A 22,577-nucleotide genomic window follows, 5' to 3' on the forward strand; every position below is an offset into this window, starting at 1 on the left:
GCCACAGCGTCACACTAGCCAGCACCTCAGGTCGACCTAAGCACTCTTCCACTCTCCTGGCTTCACTGCCTTCCATTGCCTGTCCCTGGTTGGTCGTCACCTTCCAGCTCAGCCGACTATAAGATGGGAACCTACAATTAACAGGAGGGTCAACTGCTATAGTTCGGCACCTGGATCGTAGATGGCGCCGAGGTCCGTCACACCCAACATCCCAGTGTAAACAAGAGGCTGGGTTGATATATTTGGAGGACAGTGTGAAGCCCAGACTGTTACTGGGTCTCAGCCAGCAAGGGAGGCGCCACGCTGCCAGATGCATCAGTGTAAACATTGTCCCAACATCCCAGTGGAGTGTTTAAGGCACTCAACAACGGGTCGTTAGCAGTGTCTCCTATGACCAACTGCTCATACCTTTCCATGCATGTAATATTCTTTTGTCTTGGTGTCGAGAATGGCTGATCTTAATTACCTCAGGGAATGTTACTGATGAACAATCGTCAAGGGACTTTCCAATATTAGACATATATGTGCAAGTTAGTGTACCCATTTATTGTTGTCCATTATGTGGAGTGTTTGACCATATGTTGATTTATTTTTGTCCAGGAAGGGAAGGTTATGTGGTGAAGTTATTGAGCACATGAACACATTAGATGTATGTACAGTTTTGACCAGAGGTTCACTTCAATTACAGAGGAGACAGTCACATGTGATATAAGACAATTAACAACAAGTTTGTGACATGGTGTTGAGGAGAGTTCAAGAAGAGTACACTGAGGGGTCGTGGGTCCAGCCTCAGTTAATATCAATATTTGCCATCGTCATTTATTTGTATTAAATGTTCTATTTTTTGACTTGGGAGTTTATTTCCTACCTCTGCAGGTGTGGAAGTGACCCGAGAGTAATTAAAGCCCGTCACTATTTCTTGAATACATATAGATACTAATCAGGATGGGAATAATCAAATTAGTGAGAAAATCCTTAGGAGCCGTGATGAGGATTCGAACCTATGTGGTGGGGATTCCCATGCACACACCCCAGACAATCAGGCCACGACATGGAAAAGGACTGCAATCTAAAGTTCTGCTAAATACACGAGGGTTTTCTGAGGCTTTCACTGAAGCTGGACCAGGATTTTCAAACATTCCCCCCCCCCCATGTAATCTGAAAAAGTGCATGGGGGGTAATCACATCTTAGTGTCATTACTCTGTGTATTAAAAGAGGAGCATCAGAGGTAGAACATTCCTAGATGACAGCGAGAGTGCATGGGGTGATTGTGTGAGAATCTCCCTAGAGTGCATGGGGGGAATTGTGTGAAAATCTCCCTAGAGTGCATGGGGGATTGTGTGAGAATCCACCAGAGTGCATGGGGAGGATTGTGTGAAAATCCTGGTCAGGTTTCAGTGGAAGCCTCAGGAAATCCTCATGTGTTCAGCAGATCTCCAGGTTGCAGTCCTTCTCCATGTTGTGGCCTGATTGTCTGGGGTGTGTGGTGGACTACCAAACACATGGGTTGTTAATGTGATTACTCGCTGTGAATCAAATTAGTATTGATGAGGATTGCTAAACATGCCCTCGTACTGATTTTTTAGGATAACACTAATTTCTTTGTCGTCCACTGTGCATGAACCTTTGTTTATAATAATAGGTCCAATACTGAAGGAGATTTTTATTACGATTTCACATGAATTAATATTTTGAAGTCTTCTTTATCTCTTAAGTGGCTTTCTGTTCTAATTTACAATTTACAAGGCTTTACAAGAATGTAAAAACATCATTGCAATGTATTCTTATAAACAAAATGTACCTACTTGTATATAAATAAATAAATTGGTTTTCTTCACTGGTATGGTTGGTGGACGTATGGTTGATGTGAGGCCTCACCAGGTGACTCTCTGGGTGTTACTGGCATCAGTGAAGTGCCAGAAGCAGAGCTTTCTTTCCTTCACAGTTGAGGGGAGGAACCAGTGGAGCTGGGGGTGCCCAAAGCCTCACAGGGACAACGACTATCCAAAGTGGACCTCTGGGCTCATATTGCTGCTCAGCAACGACAGCAGTGATTCTTGTTGACACTCCCAAGTTGGCTGAGAAAGAACTAAGAAATAATCCCTACCTGTTATGATATGAGGTTATGAACTCCCAATATATATATATATATATATATAATATATATTATATATAATATATATTATATATATATATATATATATATATATATTATATATATAATATATATATATATATATATATATATATATATATATATATATACATATATATATACATATATATATACATATATATATATATATATATATATATATATATATATATATATGTATATATATATGTATATATATATATTATATATAATATATATTATATATATATATATATATATTATATATATATATTAGTATATTTTGGTAGCAGTCTTTCTTGTAGACATATATTATTAAATATGACCGAAAAAGTAAGATTAATAATTCTAACACGAATTTTCTCAATCTTTCGTACATTTCTTTTCACTGTTGGAGGTAAATCAAAAATCAATTCTCCAAAATTCATTTTTATTTCTAGTCTGACGCGACACGAGCGCGTTTCGTAAAACTTATTACATTTTCAAAGACTTTAGTTCACAAATACACAACTGAATAGAACTTACGCATCTCCGATTTTATATCTACATTTGAGTGAGGTGGAAGGGGTGATGTGGCATTAACACAAGACAGAACAATAGGGTATTAGTAGGGTATTAATTTCATCAACACAAGACAGAACAAGAAGTGGTATTAATAGGGTATTAATTTCATCAACACAAGACAGAACACGAAACAATGGATATTGAATAGAAGTGTTTGTAGAAAGCCTATTGGTCCATATTTCTTGTTGCTTCTATATTGGAGCGGAGTCTTGAGGTGGGTAGAATACAGTTGTGCAATAATTGGCTGTTGATTGCTGGTGTTGACTTCTTGATGTGTAGTGCCTCGCAAACGTCAAGCCGCCTGCTATCGCTGTATCTATCGATGATTTCTGTGTTGTTTACTAGGATTTCTCTGGCGATGGTTTGGTTGTGGGAAGAGATTATATGTTCCTTAATGGAGCCCTGTTGCTTATGCATCGTTAAACGCCTAGAAAGAGATGTTGTTGTCTTGCCTATATACTGTTTTTTTTGGAGCTTACAGTCCCCAAGAGGGCATTTGAAGGCATAGACGACGTTAGTCTCTTTTAAAGCGTTCTGTTTTGTGTCTGGAGAGTTTCTCATGAGTAGGCTGGCCGTTTTTCTGGTTTTATAGTAAATCGTCAGTTGTATCTCTGATTTATTGTCTGTAGGGATAACGTTTCTATTAACAATATCTTTCAGGACCCTTTCCTCCGTTTTATGAGCTGTGGAAAAGAAGTTCCTGTAAAATAGTCTAATAGGGGGTATAGGTGTTGTGTTAGTTGTCTCTTCAGAGGTTGCATGGCTTTTCACTTTCCTTCTTATGATGTCTTCGACGAAACCATTGGAGAAGCCGTTATTGACTAGGACCTGCCTTACCCTACAGAGTTCTTCGTCGACTTGCTTCCATTCTGAGCTGTGGCTGAGAGCACGGTCGACATATGCGTTAACAACACTCCTCTTGTACCTGTCTGGGCAGTCGCTGTTGGCATTTAGGCACATTCCTATGTTCGTTTCCTTAGTGTAGACTGCAGTGTGGAAACCTCCGCCCTTTTCCATGACTGTTACATCTAGAAAGGGCAGCTTCCCATCCTTTTCCATCTCGTAAGTGAAACGCAGCACGGAACTCTGCTCAAATGCCTCCTTCAGCTCCTGCAGATGTCTGACATCAGGTACCTGTGTAAAAATGTCGTCAACATACCTGCAGTATATGGCCGGTTTCAAGTTCATGTCGACTAAGACTTTTTGCTCGATGGTACCCATGTAGAAGTTTGCAAACAGGACACCTAGGGGAGAACCTATGGCGACCCCATCTACTTGCTTATACATGTGCCCATCCGGGCTCAAGAAGGGTGCCTCTTTAGTACAAGCTTTGATTAGTTTCTTTAGACTGTTTTCTGGTATGTCAAGAGGAGTACAGGCCGGATCACGGTACACTCTGTCGGCTATCATCCCGATTGTTTCATCCACAGGTACGTTGGTAAACAGAGATTCTACGTCCAACGAGGCTCTTATCCCTGTGGCCCGTGTTCCCCGCAGCAAGTCAACAAATTCCTTTGGAGACTTCAGGCTGAAGGCGCATGGGACATAAGGAGTCAGCAAGCCGTTGAGTCGTTTCGCCAGTCTGTACGTGGGTGTGGGTATCTGGCTGATGATTGGCCAAAGTGGGTTTCCAGGCTTGGTGTCGGAAAATCCGACACCATTTAATAATATCATACAGACAGATAATGTTGCTGCTATATTGTATACACAAGTTAACCCATAGAAAACGTAACTTGTAGTGGAATTACCGTCTATAGAAAACGGAATATCATTACCACATACTATTATAAATTCACCACCTATTATGGTGGGAATTATTCTTAAATACATTAGTCTTTGGACTTAACCATCATAAAAACATCTCATATAAATTAACTTAATTATCAATATCAAAATAGAGTAAATGTGACCCTTCTATCACTTACTGTCATCTGGACAATGTAAGCCAGGCGTCAGGGTGAGGGAGTGGTCAGCCATTGTTTGTTACTGAGACCACAGAGGCTCACGGGAGCAAATACGGCTCCTGTTAATTTTACTTGGACGAAGTGTTATATAATAATAATAATATATAATAATAATAATAATAATAATAATAATAATAATTTTTATTTAGGTAAGGTACATACATAAAGAGATTTTACAAAGTTTGTTGGCTTTATAGATAGAGCTAGTACATACAATGCCTAAAGCCACTATTACGCAAAGCGTTTCGGGCAGTTGTTATGGAAACCAAAGGTGTACCATCATCAACACACTGTCAACAAATTCAAGTTAAGTGTTCTACCGAAACCCATTTATCTATCATTAGTGGCCATTAATGTCATTGGATAGGGTGAGCTGGTTAGAGCATAAGATCGCCTCATACTAAAGGTAATTAAGCCCAGGTCTTCATGGTTCCTTGTACAGTGTTTTCTCTGATATAGTTGTCATATATTAGGATTCTGGCTTTACAGCTAGCGCCCTTTTGACAGGTCAAGACGAGGAAGCATGCTTTGTGCATCAGTTACCAGGGTGTTGGAAGCTACCTCACACGAGGAAAATGTGGTGTCTACATCCTGGTTATACCTGGTGGACTAAGGCCTGCTGTACAAATAAGATAAGGAACCTCTTCAATATGTGTAGTTAATACTGTAGTTTGATTAGCTGCATGTATATAAATTTAATATAAACCCCCCCCTAATGTGTAGAGGATCGATTTGTGAGATTGTGAGATTATTGCAGAAATACAGTCCACTTATCATCATACAAATTGCTATCGAAGTATATAAATTAACGTAAATATAAATCCATATAAATTAAATAAATATAAATCTCACAGGTCGGTTCCCACATGTGTCTTGACATTTCCATACGCATATCCAGGTTTATATTCCCCAATAATCTTTGGCAGGTGGAGTCCAGATTTCTTGCCGTTCACAGTTTCGATCAATTTGTTGACCTTTGCTTTCAGTTCGGCTGTAGTGTCCTTCGTTACCCTTTGGAATTTAGTTTGGTCAGAGAGTATGAGGTTCATTTTCGCCAGATATTCGTCTTTTTTAAGAATGACGTATATTGGCGACTTGTCGCCTCTCCTGACAACTATCTCCTTGTTCTCATGAAGGCTCTTAGCTGCCGCTTTGAGCTCGGGGGACAGTATGGTGCTTCTGTAGTTGCCTTGATTCTTTCCTCCTTCCGCAATAAGTTCTGCTTGTAAGGTATCTTTGGTGGTGACCTTCTTTTGTGCTTCAAGGTCTGTAAGTCTACCTACCTTGAGGCTACCTTGAGGTGCTTCCGGGGCTTAGTGTCCCCGCGGCCCGGTCGTCGACCAGGCCTCCTGGTTGCTGGACTGATCAACCAGGCTGTTAGACGCAGCTGCTCGCAGCCTGACGTATGATTCACAGCCTGATTGATCAGGTATCCTTTGGAGGTGCTTATCCAGTTCTCTCTTGAACACTGTGAGGGGTTTGCCAGTTATGCCCCTTATGTGTAGTGGAAGCGTGTTGAACAGTCTCGGGCCTCTGATGTTGATAGAGTTCTCTCTCAGAGTACCTGTTACCCTAAAAAAAACCAGTATATAGGCAAGACAACAACATCTCTTTCCAGGCGTTTAACGATGCATAAGCAACAGGGCTCCATTAAGGAACATATAATCTCTTCCCACAAACAAACCATCACCAGAGAAATCTTAGCAAACAACACAGAAATCATCGATAGATACAGCGATAGCAGACGGCTTGACGTCTGCGAGGCACTACACATCAAGAAGTCAACACCAGCAATCAACAGCCAATTAATGCACAACTATATTCTACCCACTTCAAGACTCCGCTCCAATATAGAAGCATCAAGAAATATGGACCAATAGGCTTTCTACAATTACTTCCATTCAATACCCATTGTTTCGTGTTCTGTCTTGTGTTTGAATTTAATACCCATTGTTGAAAGTTTGTTTTCACCTCATCCACCTCACCCAATTGTAGATATAAACTCGAAAATGTGTAAGCTCTATTCAGTTTCAGTTGTGTGTTTGTAAACTAAAGTCTTTGAAAATGTAATAAGTTTTACAAAACGCGCTCAAGTGTCGTGTCAGACTAGAAATAAAAATGAATTTTGGAGAATTGATCTTTGAATTACCATCAACAGTGAAAAGAAATGTAAGATAGAGAAAATTCGTGTTAGAATTATTAATATTACTTTTTCGGTCATATTTAATAATATATGTCTACAGGAAAGACTGCTACCAAAATATACTAATATATATATATATATATATATATATATATATATATATATATATATATATATATATATATATACACACACACACACACACACACACACATACACATACACATACATACACACAGCATCAATAGAAGACACAGCCTGGCCAAATATCAATAAGTGTCTAGGGGAGTGAAAGGCTAACAAAAAATATTCCAGTTTACTGGGTATTAACATAAATGAACATAAAAAAAATACAATCTATAAACTCACACTCAATGATTTATCCAGCTTCTCAAAGCTGGGCATGATCATCAACAGGTCTCAAAACTGCATACAATCAGCACTAGCTGACGCCAGGCTCTATCGTGGCGCAGTGGGACACTAGCGCCTATTATGCTGCTAATACCAATACAGGGTGGTGGTGGTGTCACAACCATTAACAAATGAGGCATGAGGAATCAATATCATATACAGCACAATGGCATCACTTAAGATCCTCAGGTACCCACCTCACGAAGATATATAACAGCATCTATCACCTGGTATAAAGGATGCACAATGGTAGAATTGATCCATGGTATACATTACTGCAACATGACAAATATCCTAGCAGTCAAATGACACAAATAAGGGCACAAGACCCGGACCATAGCAGCAACACATGCGCTCGACTGAGAACTCTTGTTGGCAAAGGATTTTTCAGTAACATAAAATATACTCGTAGTTTTTATTTTGCCTTTATACGATCTGTTCTTGATTATTATGCCTTGCATCTCAATTTTTCTCCTAAACAATTACAAGGCCTAGATGTAGTACAGAATGATGCCATGCGCATCATCCTGGGTTGTCCTAGAACTGTCAGAATTGTTAACATGAGAAAGGAACTAACCTTCCCTTCAATTTACGAAAGAATAGTTCTACTTAATACTATGTTTTGCGCCAAAACTTTGAAAAATAATGGTCCCCCCAGCTCTATTCAAATTAAATTGAGATCCATTCTAAACAATTCTGACTGTTCCCTCAATCCGCCGCAAAAAGCTCCCTACAGTGTGTGGCTCAGTTGTTGTGCCTATAATCTTCAGAAACTGAAATGTGTCTCTTAACACTGATAAAACTGTTCACAATATTCCCCCTTGGAAAGATGTGGAGGTCTCTCGGCATTATACCCTCCATCAGTGTAAAACAAATGTATAACACTGACATTTTGAGATGTATAACATTAGAAGCTATTGACAGTCATCTTCAAATTCTCAAACCCACTGAATCCTATGCCTTTACTGATGGCTCTGTGCAGTTAGGCACTGGTAGAACAGGTTGTGCATGTGCAGTATATAAGGGGAATGAAATGATCATGTCTAGTACATAGAGATTGAACAACTGGGCAAGCACGACACAGACCGAGCTACTGGGCATTTATCTAGCCACTGAATACCTTAAGTTCAATGGTGGTGGAGTTATTTTCTGTGACTCTAAAAGTGCTCTGCAGTCCTTAAATAACCCATCACAATGTATGTCGGAAGTAGCTTGTAATATTAAATGGAATGTAATTTTTGCCAATGATAATAACTCTTGTATAAAATTTGTGTGGATCCCATCCCATGTTGGAGTTGGAAAACATGACTTTGTAGATCGATTGGCCAATGAGGCTTGCAGGAAAGAAAACATTGATTATGACTTTGGACTAACTAATGCAATTATTAGAAACATACAAATTAAAGAAATTAACTCAGATTTAGAAGAACTAAGAAATGCCCAGAGACCTGAAAGCTGCAGTATTAAAAGTTATGACAAGTTTTGTAATAATAGGTATTTGAATGGTCAGCACAGTAACCGAACCAGGCAGTGTGATGTAGTCATTGCGCGAATTCGCCTTGGCTATAGACACATCTGGCAGGTTAGTGAGGCTGAGCCACTACCAGAATACTCGGATTGTAAATTCTGTGATAAACCTTTAATGCATTCACTAGAACACTATATTGTTGAATGTGAAACCGTAGAGGACTTCAGGCCTCCTGGCCTCTTGTACCACCAACTGTGTAACTATTTTATTGACTCAGGTGTTCTGGACGACATCTTAACAATTTATCAAAAATCTGCTTGTCCATTTTAAGAATGAAGAAAAATTTTATTTATATTACTTCTAAGCTGCATCACTTATGAACCATCCCTGCTATTGTGTGGCAGTGCACAATAGAAAGTTGTTTTCACATATCCATACATTACAACATTGATTGTAACCATTATATATATGTGCTTCAGCCTACAGTTTAGACCTTACAGTTTTGGCACTGTGAGATGTATACCACATAAACCATGTTTATGTGGTATACATCTCACAGTGCCAAAATATAATTTAATGTTAGAGGACAATGTAATGAACAATAATGAAAGGGAAATTACACAGTATACATGACAGTAATACATCCGAGACCAAAATTTATACATTCTCCATCATAGTTCATATAATATTTCCTATAGAGCATTATGTAGCATTCCATAATATAAGCATATACGGATGTTTTTCAAGCTACATGACATTAGGCTACTGCTATTCACTAGACTTCTAATATATATCCACAAATACATGACGAGGACCTACGGTACAGATATATAATATACATAGATATATGTGGAATACATTGGCAATACACATTTAATACTAGCGTGTTGTCGAAAAAAGAATAACTACATAAATTAATATTCGTGATACTAGGCTAATCAGCCAAGACATCACTATACAGTTTGAGCACATCATACACCAGCTACAGTATGATCATACTGGTGTATGTGTGGTCATAACACCACCTCACACCCATATGGTAATATCACAACACACCATGGACCAGTATGGTAATATCACAACACACCATGGACCAGTATGGTAATATCACAACACACCATGGTACAATATGGTAATATCACAACACACCATGGTCCAGTATGGTAATATCACAACACACCATGGACCAGTATGGTAATATCACAACACACCATGGTACAGTATGGTAATATCACAACACACCATGGACCAGTATGGTAATATCACAACACACCATGGTCCAGTAAGGTAATATCACAACACACCATGGACCAGTATGGTAATATCACAACACACCATGGTCCAGTATGGTAATATCACAACACACCATGGACAAGTATGGTAATATCACAACACACCATGGTCCAGTATGGTAATATCACAACACACCATGGACCAGTATGGTAATATCACAACACACCATGGACCAGTATGGTAATATCACAACACACCATGGTACAATATGGTAATATCACAACACACCATGGTCCAGTATGGTAATATCACAACACACCATGGACCAGTATGGTAATATCACAACACACCATGGTACAGTATGGTAATATCACAACACACCATGGACCAGTATGGTAATATCACAACACACCATGGTCCAGTAAGGTAATATCACAACACACCATGGACCAGTATGGTAATATCACAACACACCATGGTCCAGTATGGTAATATCACAACACACCATGGACAAGTATGGTAATATCACAACACACCATGGTCCAGTATGGTAATATCACAACACACCATGGACCAGTATGGTAATATCACAACACACCATGGTCCAGTATGGTAATATCACAACACACCATGGACCAGTATGGTAATATCACAACACACAATGGTCCAGTATGGTAATATCACAACACACCATGGTCCAGTATGGTAATATCACAACACACCATGGTCCAGTATGGTAATATCACAACACACCATGGTCCAGTATGGTAATACCACAACACACCATGGTCCAGTATGGTAATATCACAACACATCATGGACCAGTATGGTAATATCACAACACACCTGAGTGATTGTGAGGTGATGGTGATAGTAATTTAATAAAGATAGTGTGATAGTGATACTGAGGTGGTTATATGACAGCGGTAGTGAGGTGATGGTAATATAGCTGTGATAGTATAGTGGTGATACAGCAGTGATACTGAGGTGATAGTGATATGACAGTGATGGTGAGGTGATGGTGATATAGCAGTGATGGTGAGGTAGTGGTGCTGTAGCAGTGATAGTGATATATTAATAAATGTAAGGAGGAAATCTATCACTGTGAGGTGATAATGCAGAGACAGTGAAATGATGTTGGTGTAGCAGTGACAGTGTTATGTGATAGTGAGCTGTTGGTGATATAACAGTGACAACAGCTGTCATATAGTGACACCAACAATTTGTTACTCAACATGGTCAGTATATGACCCCAAGTGTGGGGCCTGAGGTGATGGTGATATATAGAGGTGATAGTGAAGCTATAGTGATACAGCAATGATAGGTTACAGTACTGAGAAGATAAAGCACTGATGGTGATACAGCCGTGATTGTCAGGTATATGATACCAAAGTATAAATACCAAAGTGTTAAATACCAAAGATAATGAAGTTATGATGATATAGTGACAAAGGCGTGTCCTTAAATTACATTGGGATTAACTACATGCTGACCATGGTGATGCAGGAGTGATGGTGATATTGGTGGTACAGTGAACTAGAATGACAGCACAACACCACAGTAGTGATGGTACAGTGAACTAGAGTGGCAGCACAACACCACAGTAGTGATGGTACAGTGAACTAGAGTGGCAGCACAACACCACAGTAGTGATGGTACAGTGAACTAGAGCGGCAGCACAACACCACAGTAGTGATGGTGATGGTACAGTGAACTAGAGTGGTAGCACAACACCACATTAGTGATGGTGGTGGTACAGTGAACTAGAGTGACAGCACAACACCACAGTAGTGATGGTACAGTGAACTAGAGTGGCAGCACAACACCACAGTAGTGATGGTACAGTGAACTAGAGTGGCAGCACAACACCACAGTAGTGATGGTACAGTGAACTAGAGCGGCAGCACAACACCACAGTAGTGATGGTGATGGTACAGTGAACTAGAGTGGCAGCACAACACCATAGTAGTGATGGTGGTGGTACAGTGAACTAGAGTGGCAGCACAACACCACAGTAGTGATGGTACAGTGAACTAGAGCGGCAGCACAACACCACAGTAGTGATGGTGATGGTAGAGTGAACTAGAGTGGCAGCACAACACTACAGTAGTGATGGTGGTGGTACAGTGAACTAGAGTGGCAGCACAACACCACAGTAAAGATGGTATAGTGAACTAGAGCGGCAGCACAACACCACAGTAGTGATGGTGGTGGTACAGTGAACTAGAGTGGCAGCACAACACCACAGTAGTGATAGTACAGTGAACTAGAGTGGCAGCACAACACCACAGTAGTGATGGTGATGGTACAGTGAACTAGAGTGGCAGCACAACACCACAGTAGTGATGGTACAGTGAACTAGAGTGGCAGCACAACACCACAGTAGTGATGATGGTGGTACAGTGAACTAGAGTGGCAGCACAACACCACAGTAGTGATGGTGGTGGTACAGTGAACAAGAGTCGCAGTACAACACCACAGTAATGATAGTGGTGGTACAGTGAACTAGAGTGGCAGCATAACACCACAGTAGTGATGGTGGTGGTACAGTGAACTAGAGTGGCAGCACAACACCACAGTAATGATGGTACAGTGAACTAGAGTGGCAGCAGAACACCACAGTAGTGATGATGGTGGTACAGTGAACTGGAGTGGCAGCACAACACCACAGTAGTGATGGTGATGGTACAGTGAACAAGAGTCGCAGTACAACACCACAGTAGTGATGGTACAGTGAACTAGAGTGGCAGTACAACACCACAGTAATGATAGTGGTGGTACAGTGAACTAGAGTGGCAGCATAACACCACAGTAGTGATGGTGGTGGTACAGTGAACTAGAGTGGCAGCACAACACCACAGTAATGATGGTACAGTGAACTAGAGTGGCAGCACAACACCACAGTAGTGATGATGGTGGTACAGTGAACTGGAGTGGCAGCACAACACCACAGTAGTGATGGTGATGGTACAGTGAACAAGAGTGGCAGTACAACACCACAGTAGTGATGGTACAGTGAACAAGAGTGGCAGCACAACACCACAGTAGTGATGGTGGTGGTACAGTGAACTAGAGGGGCAGCACAACACCACAGTCCACCACAGTCACCTCCGTAATGTCACTGTGGTTGACTGCTGCCCTCACCACATCCAGGCCACTCACCACATCACCGAAGACACCTGACCACTGGCTACGCTGGCGGTGATGGCGAACTGGGTACTACTACGACCCCTCGGATGATCGCAGCACAACACAGCTCCTGCCCGGTCTGACCTCCGGTACTGCCCTGGAGGTCAGGCAGCAGTGAGGCTCCTCCATTACCATCATTACTCTCGTAGTCTCCGCCCCTCACACATTCCCCCGGCTGACCCTTGTCCTCCACCCCAAACAGTTTAGTGTTGCGGTAGGTGTGGCCCCGCTGGCCCGTACACAACAACACAAACTGTCTGGCCCGCGGAATGTCAGGGGTCAGCCGGATGGTGACCCGCCCTCTTGTTGACCCCGCCCACCCGAGGTCAAGGAACGCCAGGGTGCAGGAGGGCTCCAGCACGCCCACAACCTCACTCTCCTGCAGGAAATGAAAAAAATCATGCTGATAACTATAACAAAATGTTATCATATTAGTTATCAAAACTTAGTAAGTCAGTAATGTCAGTAAGACTAGTGGGTGTAATAAAGTAACCTGGAGGGTGTGGGCGTGGGAGGGCGGGGGCTGACGCAGGAGTGGGTGGAGGTACAGCTGTCCGTCTTGTAGAGTTATCCTGGCGGAGCGGCGGCCATCTTGGTCTTCCTGGACGGCCAACACCCGGCCAGCCTCCACCAGCCTCTTAACGGGCTCCCTCATCCTGCGGAGGTCCTCAACCTGTGGACAGTGTCAGCCCCATTATCACCTGTGGTCAGTGTCAGCCCCATTATCACCTGTGGTCAATCTGAGCCCCATTATCACCTGTGGTCAGTCTGCGCCCCATTATCACCTGTGGTCAGTGTCAGCCCCATTATCACCTGTGAGCAGTGTCAGCCCCATTATCACCTGTGGTCAGTGTCAGCCCCATTATCACCTGTGGTCAGTGTCAGCCCCATTATCACCTGTGGTCAGTGTCAGCCCCATTATCACCTGTGGTCAGTGTCAGCCCCATTATCACCTGTGGACAGTGTCAGCCCCATTATCACCTGTGGTCAGTGTCAGCCCCATTATCACATGTGGACAGTGTCAGCCCCATCATCACCTGTGGTCAATGTCAGCCCCATTATCACATGTGGTCAGTGTCAGCCCCATTATCACCTGTGGTCAGTGTCAGCCCCATTATCACCTGTGGTCAGTGTCAGCCCCATTATCACCTGTGGTCAGTGTCAGCCCCATTATCACCTGTGGACAGTGTCAGCCCCATTATCACCTGTGGTCAGTGTCAGCCCCATTATCACCTGTGGTCTGTGTCAGCCCCATTATCACCTGTGGTCAGTGTCAGCCCCATTATCACCTGTGGACAGTGTCAGCCCCAATATCACCTGTGGTCAGTGTCAGTCCCATTATCACCTGTGGTCAGTGTCAGCCCCATTATCACCTGTAGCAAGTGTCAGCCCCATTATTATCAGTGGTCAATGTCAGCCGCATTATCGTCTGTGGTCAGTGTCAGCCACAATATCACCTGTGGTCAGTGTCAGCCCCATTATCACCTGTGGACAGTGTCAGTCCCATTATCACCTGTGGTCAGTGTCAGCCTATTATCACCTGTGGTCAGTGTCAACCCCATTATCACCTGTGGACAGTGTCAGCTCCATTATCACCTGTGATCAGTGTCAGCCTATTATCACCTGTGGTCAGTGTCAACCCCATTATCACCTGTGGACAGTGTCAGCTCCATTATCACCTGTGATCAGTGTCAGCCTATTATCACCTGTGGTCAGTGTCAGCCCCATTGTCACCTGTGGAAAGTGATAGCTCCATTGTCACCGGTGGACAGTGTCAGCCCCATTGTCACCTGTGGACAGTGTCAGCCCCATTGTCACCTGTGGAGAGTGTCAGCACCATTATCACCTGTGGTCAGTGTCAGCCCCATTGTCACCTGTGGTCAGTGTCAGCCCCAATGTCACCTTTGGTCAGTGTCAGCCCTATTGTCACCTGTGGACAGTGACAGCTCCATTGTCACATGTGGACAGTGACAGCTCCATTGTCACCTGTGGACAGTGTCAGCCCCATTATCACCTGTGGACAGTGTCAGCCCCATTATCACCTGTGGTCAGTGTCAGCCCCATTATCACCTGTGGTCAGTGTCAGCCCCATTATCACCTGTGGTCAGTGTCAGCCCCATTATCACCTGTGGTCAGTGTCAGCCCCATTATCAGTCAACCACACCTTCCACATTCATCACAATCATTACACTATACATAAACTGAAGCCAGTCACGGAAAGTACCTACTGACAGAGTGCTGGACCTGTAGCTCCAGCCCCCCTCTACTGGCAGAGGGTTGGTGCTGGACCTGTTGCTCCAGCCCCCCCTCTACTGGCAGAGGGTTGGTGCTGGACCTGTAGCTCCAGCCCTCCTCTACTGGCAGGGGGTTGGTGCTGGACCTGTAGCTCCAGCCCCCCTCTACTGGCAGGGGCGTTGGTGCTGGACCTGTAGCTCCAGCCCTCCTCTACTGGCAGGGGGTTGGTGCTGGACCTGTAGCTCCAGCCCCCCTCTACTGGCAGGGGGTTGGTGCTGGACCTGTAGCTCCAGCCCCCCTCTACTGGCAGGGGGTTGGTGCTGGACCTGTAGCTCCAGCCCTCCTCTACTGGCAGGGGGTTGGTGCTGGACCTATAGCTTAAGCCCCCCTCTACTGGCAGGGGGTTGGTGCTGGATCTGTAGCTCCAGCCCCCCTCTACTGGCAGGGGGTTGGTGCTGGACCTGTAGCTCCAGCCCCCCTCTACTGGCAGGGGGTTGGTGCTGGACCTGTAGCTCCAGCCCCCCTCTACTGGCAGGGGGTTGGTGCTGGACCTGTAGCTCCAGCCCTCCTCTACTGGCAGGGGGTTGGTGCTGGACCTGTAGCTTAAGCCCCCCTCTACTGGCAGGGGGTTGGTGCTGGACCTATAGCTCCAGCCCCCCTCTACTGGCAGGGGGTTGGTGCTGGACCTGTAGCTCCAGCCCTCCTCTACTGGCAGGGGGTTGGTGCTGGACCTGTAGCTCCAGCCCCCCTCTACTGGCAGGGGGTTGGTGCTGGACCTGTAGCTCCAGCCCCCCTCTACTGGCAGGGGGTTGGTGCTGGACCTGTAGCTCCAGCCCTTCTCTACTGGCAGGGGGTTGGTGCTGGACCTGTAGCTCCAGCCCTCCTCTACTGGCAGGGGGTTGGTGCTGGACCTGTAGCTCCAGCCCCCCTCTACTGGCAGGGGGTTGGTGCTGGACCTGTAGCTCCAGCCCCCCTCTACTGGCAGGGGGTTGGTGCTGGACCTGTAGCTCCAGCCCCCCTCTACTGGCAGGGGGTTGGTGCTGGACCTGTAGCTCAAGCCCCCCTCTACTGGCAGGGGGTTGATGCTGAACCTTGAGCTTCAGTCCCCCTCTACTGGCAGGGGGTTGGTGCTGGACCTGTAGCTCCAGCCCCCATCTACTGGCAGGGGGTTGGTCCCGGACCTGCAGCTCCAGCCCCCTCTACTGGCAGGGGTTGATGCTGGACCTGTAGCTCCAGCCCCCCCCCCCTCTACTGGCAGGGGGTTGGTTCAGGACTTGTTGCTCCAGCCCCCTTCTACTGGTAGGGGGGGGGGTGGTTGTTGCTGGACCTGTAGCTCCAGCCCCCCCCTCTACTGGAAAGGGGGGGGGGGTTGTGTCTAGACCTATAGCTCCAGCCCCGCTCTACTGGCAGGGGGTTGATGCTGGACCAGTATCCCCAGCCCCCCTCTACTGGCAGGGGGTTGATGCTGGACCTGTAGCTCCAGCCTCCCCTCCCTCTACTGGCAGGGGGGGTTGGTCCTGGAACTGTAGCTCCAGCACCCCCCGCTCTACTGGCAGGGGGTTAGTGCAAGACCTGTAGCTCCAGCCCCCCTCTACTGGCAGAGAGTTGGTGCTGGACCTGTAGCTCCAGCCCCTATCTACTGGCAGGAGATTGGTACTAGACCTGTAGCTCCAGCCCCCCTCTACTGGCAGGGGGTTGGGGCTGGACCTGTAGCTCCAACCCCCCTCTACTGGCAGGGGGTTGGTGCTGGACCTGTAGCTCCAACCCCCTCTACTGGCAGGGGATTGATGCTGGACCTGTAGCTCCAGCCCCCTCTACCGGCAGGGGGTTGGTGCTGGACCTGTAGCTCCAGCCCCCCTCTACTGGCAGGGGGTTGGTGCTGGACCTGTAGCTCCAGGCCCCCCCCTACTAGCATGGGGTTGGGGCTGGACCTGTAGCTCCAGCCCTCCTCTACTGGCAGGGGGTTGTTGCTGGACCTGTAGCTCCAGCCCCCCTCTACTGGCAGGGGGTTGGTTCTGGACCTGTAGCTCCACCCCCCCTCTACTGGCAGGGGGTTGGTGCTGGACCTGTAGCTCCAACCCCTCTGTACTGGCAGGGGGGTTGGTGCTGGACCTGAAGCTCCAGCCCACCTCCACTTGTAGGTAGGGGGTTGGTGCTGGACCTGTAGCGCCAGCCCCCCTCTACTGGCAGGGGGTTGGTGCTGAACCTGAAGCTCAGGCCCCCTCTACTGGCAGGGGGTTGATGTTGGACCTGTAGCTCCAGCCCCCCCTCTACTGGCAGGGGGATGGTGCTGGACCAGTATCCCCAGCCCCCCTCTACTGGCAGGGGGTTGATGCTGGACCTGTAGCTCCAGCCTCCCCCCCCCTTCTACTGGCAGGGGGGGGTTGGTCCGGGAACTGTAGCTCCAGCACCCCCCCCTCTACTGGCAGGGGGTTAGTGCTAGACCTGTAGCTCCAGCCCCCCTCTACTGGCAGAGAGTTGGTGCTGGACCTGTAGCTCCAGCCCCTATCTACTGGCAGGAGATTGGTACTAGACCTGTAGCTCCAGCCCCCCTCTACTGGCAGGGGGTTGGGGCTGGACCCGTAGCTCCAGGCTACCTCTACTGTCAGGGGGTTGGTGTTGGACCTGTAGCTCCAACCCCCCTCTACTGGCAGGGGATTGATGCTGGACCTGTAGCTCCAGCCCCCTCTACCGGCTGGGGGTTGGTGCTGGACCTGTAGCTCCAGCCCTCCTCTACTGGCATGGAGTTGGTGCTGGACCTGTAGCTCCAGCCCCCTCTACTGGCAGGGGGTTGGTGCTGGACCTGTAGCTCCAGCCCCTCTGTACTGGCAGGGGGTTGGTGCTGGACCTGAAGCTCCAGCCCACCTCTACTGGCAGGGGGTTGATGTTGGAACTGTAGCTCCAGCCCCCCCTCTACTGGCAGGTGGTTGGTGCTGGACCTGTAGCTCCAGCCCCCCCTCTACTGGCAGGGGGTTGGTGCTGGACCTAAAGCTCCAGCCCCTCTGTACTGGCAAGGGGTTGGTGCTGGACCTGAAGCTCCAGCCCCCCTCTACTGGCAGGGGGTTGGTGCTGGACTTGTAGCTCCAGCCCCTCTGTACTGGCAAGGGGTTGGTGCTGGACCTGAAGCTCCAGCCCCCCTCTACTGGCAGGGGGTTGATGTTGGAACTGTAGCTCCAGCCCCCCCTCTACTGGCAGGTGATTGGTGCTGGACCTGTAGCTCCAGCCCCCCTCTACTGGTAGGGGGTTGGTGCTGGACCTGTAGCTCCAGCCCCTCTCTACTGGCAGGGGGTTGGTGCTGGACCTGTAGCTCCAGCCCCCCTCTACTGGCAGGGGGTTGGTGCTGGACCTGTAGATCCAGCCCCTCTCTACTGGCAGGGGGTTGGTGCTGGACCTGTAGCTCCAGCCCCCCTCTACTGGTAGGGGGTTGGTGCTGGACCTGTAGCTCCAGCCCACCTCCACTAGTAGGTAGGGGGTCGGTGCTGGACTTGTAGCTCCAGCCCCTCTCTACTGGCAGGGGGTTGGTGCTGGACCTGTAGCTCCAGCCCCCCTCTACTGGCAGGGGGTTGATGTTGGACCTGAAGCTCAGGCCCCCTCTACTGGCAGGGGGTTGATGTTGGACCTGTAGCTCCAGCCCCCCCTCTACTGGCAGGGGGATGGTGCTGTGCTGGACCTTTAGCTCCAGCCCCCCTCTACTGGCAGGGAGTTGGTGCTGGGAAGCCGGTCGAGCCGAGCGGACTCGGCTCGGGAGGGAGCCGATCGGCCGAGCGGACAGCATGCTGGATTTGTGATCCTGTGGTCCTGGGTTCGATCCCAGGCGCCAGCGAGAAACAATGGGCAGAGTTTCTTTCACCCTATGCCCCTGTTACCTAGCAGTAAAATAGGTACCTGGGTGTTAGTCGGCTGTCACGGGCTGCTTCCTGGGGGTGGAGGCCTGGTCGAGGACAGGGCCGCGGGGACACTATAAGCCCCGAAATCCTCTCAACATAACCAAGATAACCAGGACCTGTAGCTCCAGACCCCCTCTACTGGCAGTTGTTTGGTGCTGGACCTGTAGCTCCAGCCCCCCCTCTACTGGCAGGGGGTTGGTGCTGGACCTGTAGCTCCAGCCCACCTCCACTAGTAGGTAGGGGGTTGGTGCTGGACCTGTAGCTCCAGACCCCCTCTACTGGCAGGGGGTTGGTGCTGGACCTGTAGCTCCAGCCCCCCTCTACTGGCAGGGGGTTGGTGCTGGACCTGTAGCTCCAGCCCACCTCCACTAGTAGGTAGGGGGTTGGTGCTGGACCTGTAGCTCCAGACCCCCTCTACTGGCAGGGGGTTGGTGCTGGACCTGTAGCTCCAGCCCCCCTCTACTGGCAGGGGGTTGGTGCTGGACCTGTAGCTCCAGCCACCCCCCTCTACAGACAGGGGGTTGGTGCTGAACCAGAAGCTCCAGCCGCCCATCCCATGTACTGGCAGGGGACGGATGCTGGACCTGTAGCTTCAGCGCCCATCTACTGGCAGGGGGCTGGTGTTGGACCTGTAGCTCCAGCCCCCCTCTACAGGCAGAGGGTTGGTGCTGAACCTGTAGATCCAGCCCCCCTCTACTGGCAGGGGGTTGGTGCTGGACCTGTAGCTCCAGCCCCCCCTCTACTGGCAGAGGGTTGGTGCTGGACCTGTAGCTCCAGCCCCCCCTCTACTGGCAGAGGGTCGCTGCTGGACCTGTAGCTCCAGGCCCCTCTCTACTGGCAGTGGGTTGGTGCTGGACCTGTAGCTCCAGCCCCCCTCTACTGGCAGGGGGCTGGTGCTGGACCTGTAGCTCCACCCCCCCTCTACTGGCAGGGAGATGGTGCTGGACCTGAAGCTCCAGCCCCACCTCTACTGGCAGGGGGTTGGTGCTGGACCTGTAGCTACAGCCCCCCCTCTACTGGCAGGGGGATGGTGCTGGACCTGTAGCTCCAGCCCCCCTCTACTGGCAGAGGGTTGATGCTGGACCTGTTGCTCCAGCCTCCCCTCTACTGGCTGGGGGTTGGTGCTGGACGTGTAGCTCCAGCCTTCCCTCTACTGGCAGGGGGTTGGTCCTGGACCTGTAGCTCCAGCCTCGACTCTAATGGCAGGTGGTTGGTGCTGGACCTGTAGCTCCAGCCCTCCTCTAATGGCAGGTGGTTGGTGCTGGACCTGTAGCTCCAGCCCCCCTCTAATGGCAGAGGGGTTGATATTGGACCAGTAGCTTCAGCCCCCCCTCTACTGGCAGGGGATTGGTGCTGGCCCTGTAGCACCAGCCGTCTTCTACTGGCAGGGGGTTGGTGCTGGACCTGTAGCTTCAGCCCCCCCCTCTACTGGCAGGGGATTGGTGCTGGACCTGTAGCTCCAGCCGCTATCTACTGGCAGGAGATTGGTACTAGACCTGGAGCTCCAGCCCCCCTCTACTGGCAGGGGGTTGGGGCTGGACCTGTAGCTCCAGGCTACCTCTACTGTCAGGGTGTTGGTGCTGGACCTGTAGCTCCAACCCCCTCTACTGGCAGGGGATTGATGCTGGACCTGTAGCTCCAGCCCCCTCTACCGGCAGGGGGTTGGTGCTGGACCTGTAGCTCCAGCCTCCTTCTACTGGCAGGGGTTGGTGCTGGACCTGTAGCTCCAGCCCCCCCCCTACTAGCAGGGGGTTGGGGCTGGACCTGTAGCTCCAGCCCTCCTCTACTGGCAGGGGGTTGTTGCTGGACCTGTAGCTCCAGCCCCCCTATACTGGCAGGGTGTTGGTTCTGGACCTGTAGCTCCACCCCCCGTCTACTGGCAGGGGGTTGGTGCTGGACCTGTAGCTCCAGCCCCTCAGTACTGGCAGGGGTTTGGTGCTGGACCTGAAGCTCCAGCCCCCCTCTACTGGCAGGGGGTTGATGTTGGAACTGTAGCTCCAGCCCCCCCTCTACTGGCAGGTGGTTGGTGCTGGACCTGTAGCTCCAGCCCCCCCTCTACTGGCAGGTGGTTGGTGCTGGACCTGTAGCTCCAGCCCCCCCTCTACTGGCATGGGGTTGGTGCTGGACCTGTAGCTCCAGCCCCCCCTCTACTGGCAGGGGGTTGGTGCTGGACCTATAGCTCCAGCCCACCTCCACTAGTAGGTAGGGGGTTGGTGCTGGACTTGTAGCTCCAGCCCACCTCCACTATTAGGTAGGGGGTTGGTGCTGGACCTGTAGCTCCAGCCCACCTCCACTAGTAGGTAGGGGGTTGGTGCTGGACCTGTAGCACCAGCCCCCCTCTACTGGCTGGGGGTTGGTGCTGAACCTGAAGCTCAGGCCCCCTCTACTGGCAGGGGGTTGATGTTGGACCTGTAGCTCCAGCCCCCCCTCTACTGGCAGGGGGATGGTGCTGGACCAGTATCCCCAGCCCCCCTCTACTGGCAGGGGGTTGATGCTGGACCTGTAGCTCCAGCCTCCCCCCCCTCTACTGGCAGGGGGGGTTGGTCCTGGAACTGTAGCTCCAGCACCCCCCCCCCTCTACTGGCAGGGGGTTAGTGCTAGACCTGTAGCTCCAGCCCCCTCTACTGGCAGAGAGTTGGTGCTGGACCTGTAGCTCCAGCCCCCCTCTACTGGTAGGGGGTTGGTGCTGGACCTGTAGCTCCAGCCCACCTCCACTAGTAGGTAGGGGGTTGGTGCTGGACCTGTAGCTCCAGCCCCTCTCTACTGGCAGGGGGTTGGTGCTGGACCTGTAGCTCCAGCCCTCCTCTACTGGCAGGGGGTTGTTGCTGGACCTGTAGCTCCAGCCCCCCTATACTGGCAGGGTGTTGGTTCTGGACCTGTAGCTCCACCCCCCGTCTACTGGCAGGGGGTTGGTGCTGGACCTGTAGCTCCAGCCCCTCAGTACTGGCAGGGGTTTGGTGCTGGACCTGAAGCTCCAGCCCCCCTCTACTGGCAGGGGGTTGATGTTGGAACTGTAGCTCCAGCCCCCCCTCTACTGGCAGGTGGTTGGTGCTGGACCTGTAGCTCCAGCCCCCCCTCTACTGGCAGGTGGTTGGTGCTGGACCTGTAGCTCCAGCCCCCCCTCTACTGGCATGGGGTTGGTGCTGGACCTGTAGCTCCAGCCCCCCCTCTACTGGCAGGGGGTTGGTGCTGGACCTATAGCTCCAGCCCACCTCCACTAGTAGGTAGGGGGTTGGTGCTGGACTTGTAGCTCCAGCCCACCTCCACTATTAGGTAGGGGGTTGGTGCTGGACCTGTAGCTCCAGCCCACCTCCACTAGTAGGTAGGGGGTTGGTGCTGGACCTGTAG

This window comes from Procambarus clarkii, chromosome 35 (assembly GCF_040958095.1).
Source record: "Procambarus clarkii isolate CNS0578487 chromosome 35, FALCON_Pclarkii_2.0, whole genome shotgun sequence".
Classification (NCBI taxonomy): Eukaryota; Metazoa; Arthropoda; class Malacostraca; order Decapoda; family Cambaridae; genus Procambarus; species Procambarus clarkii.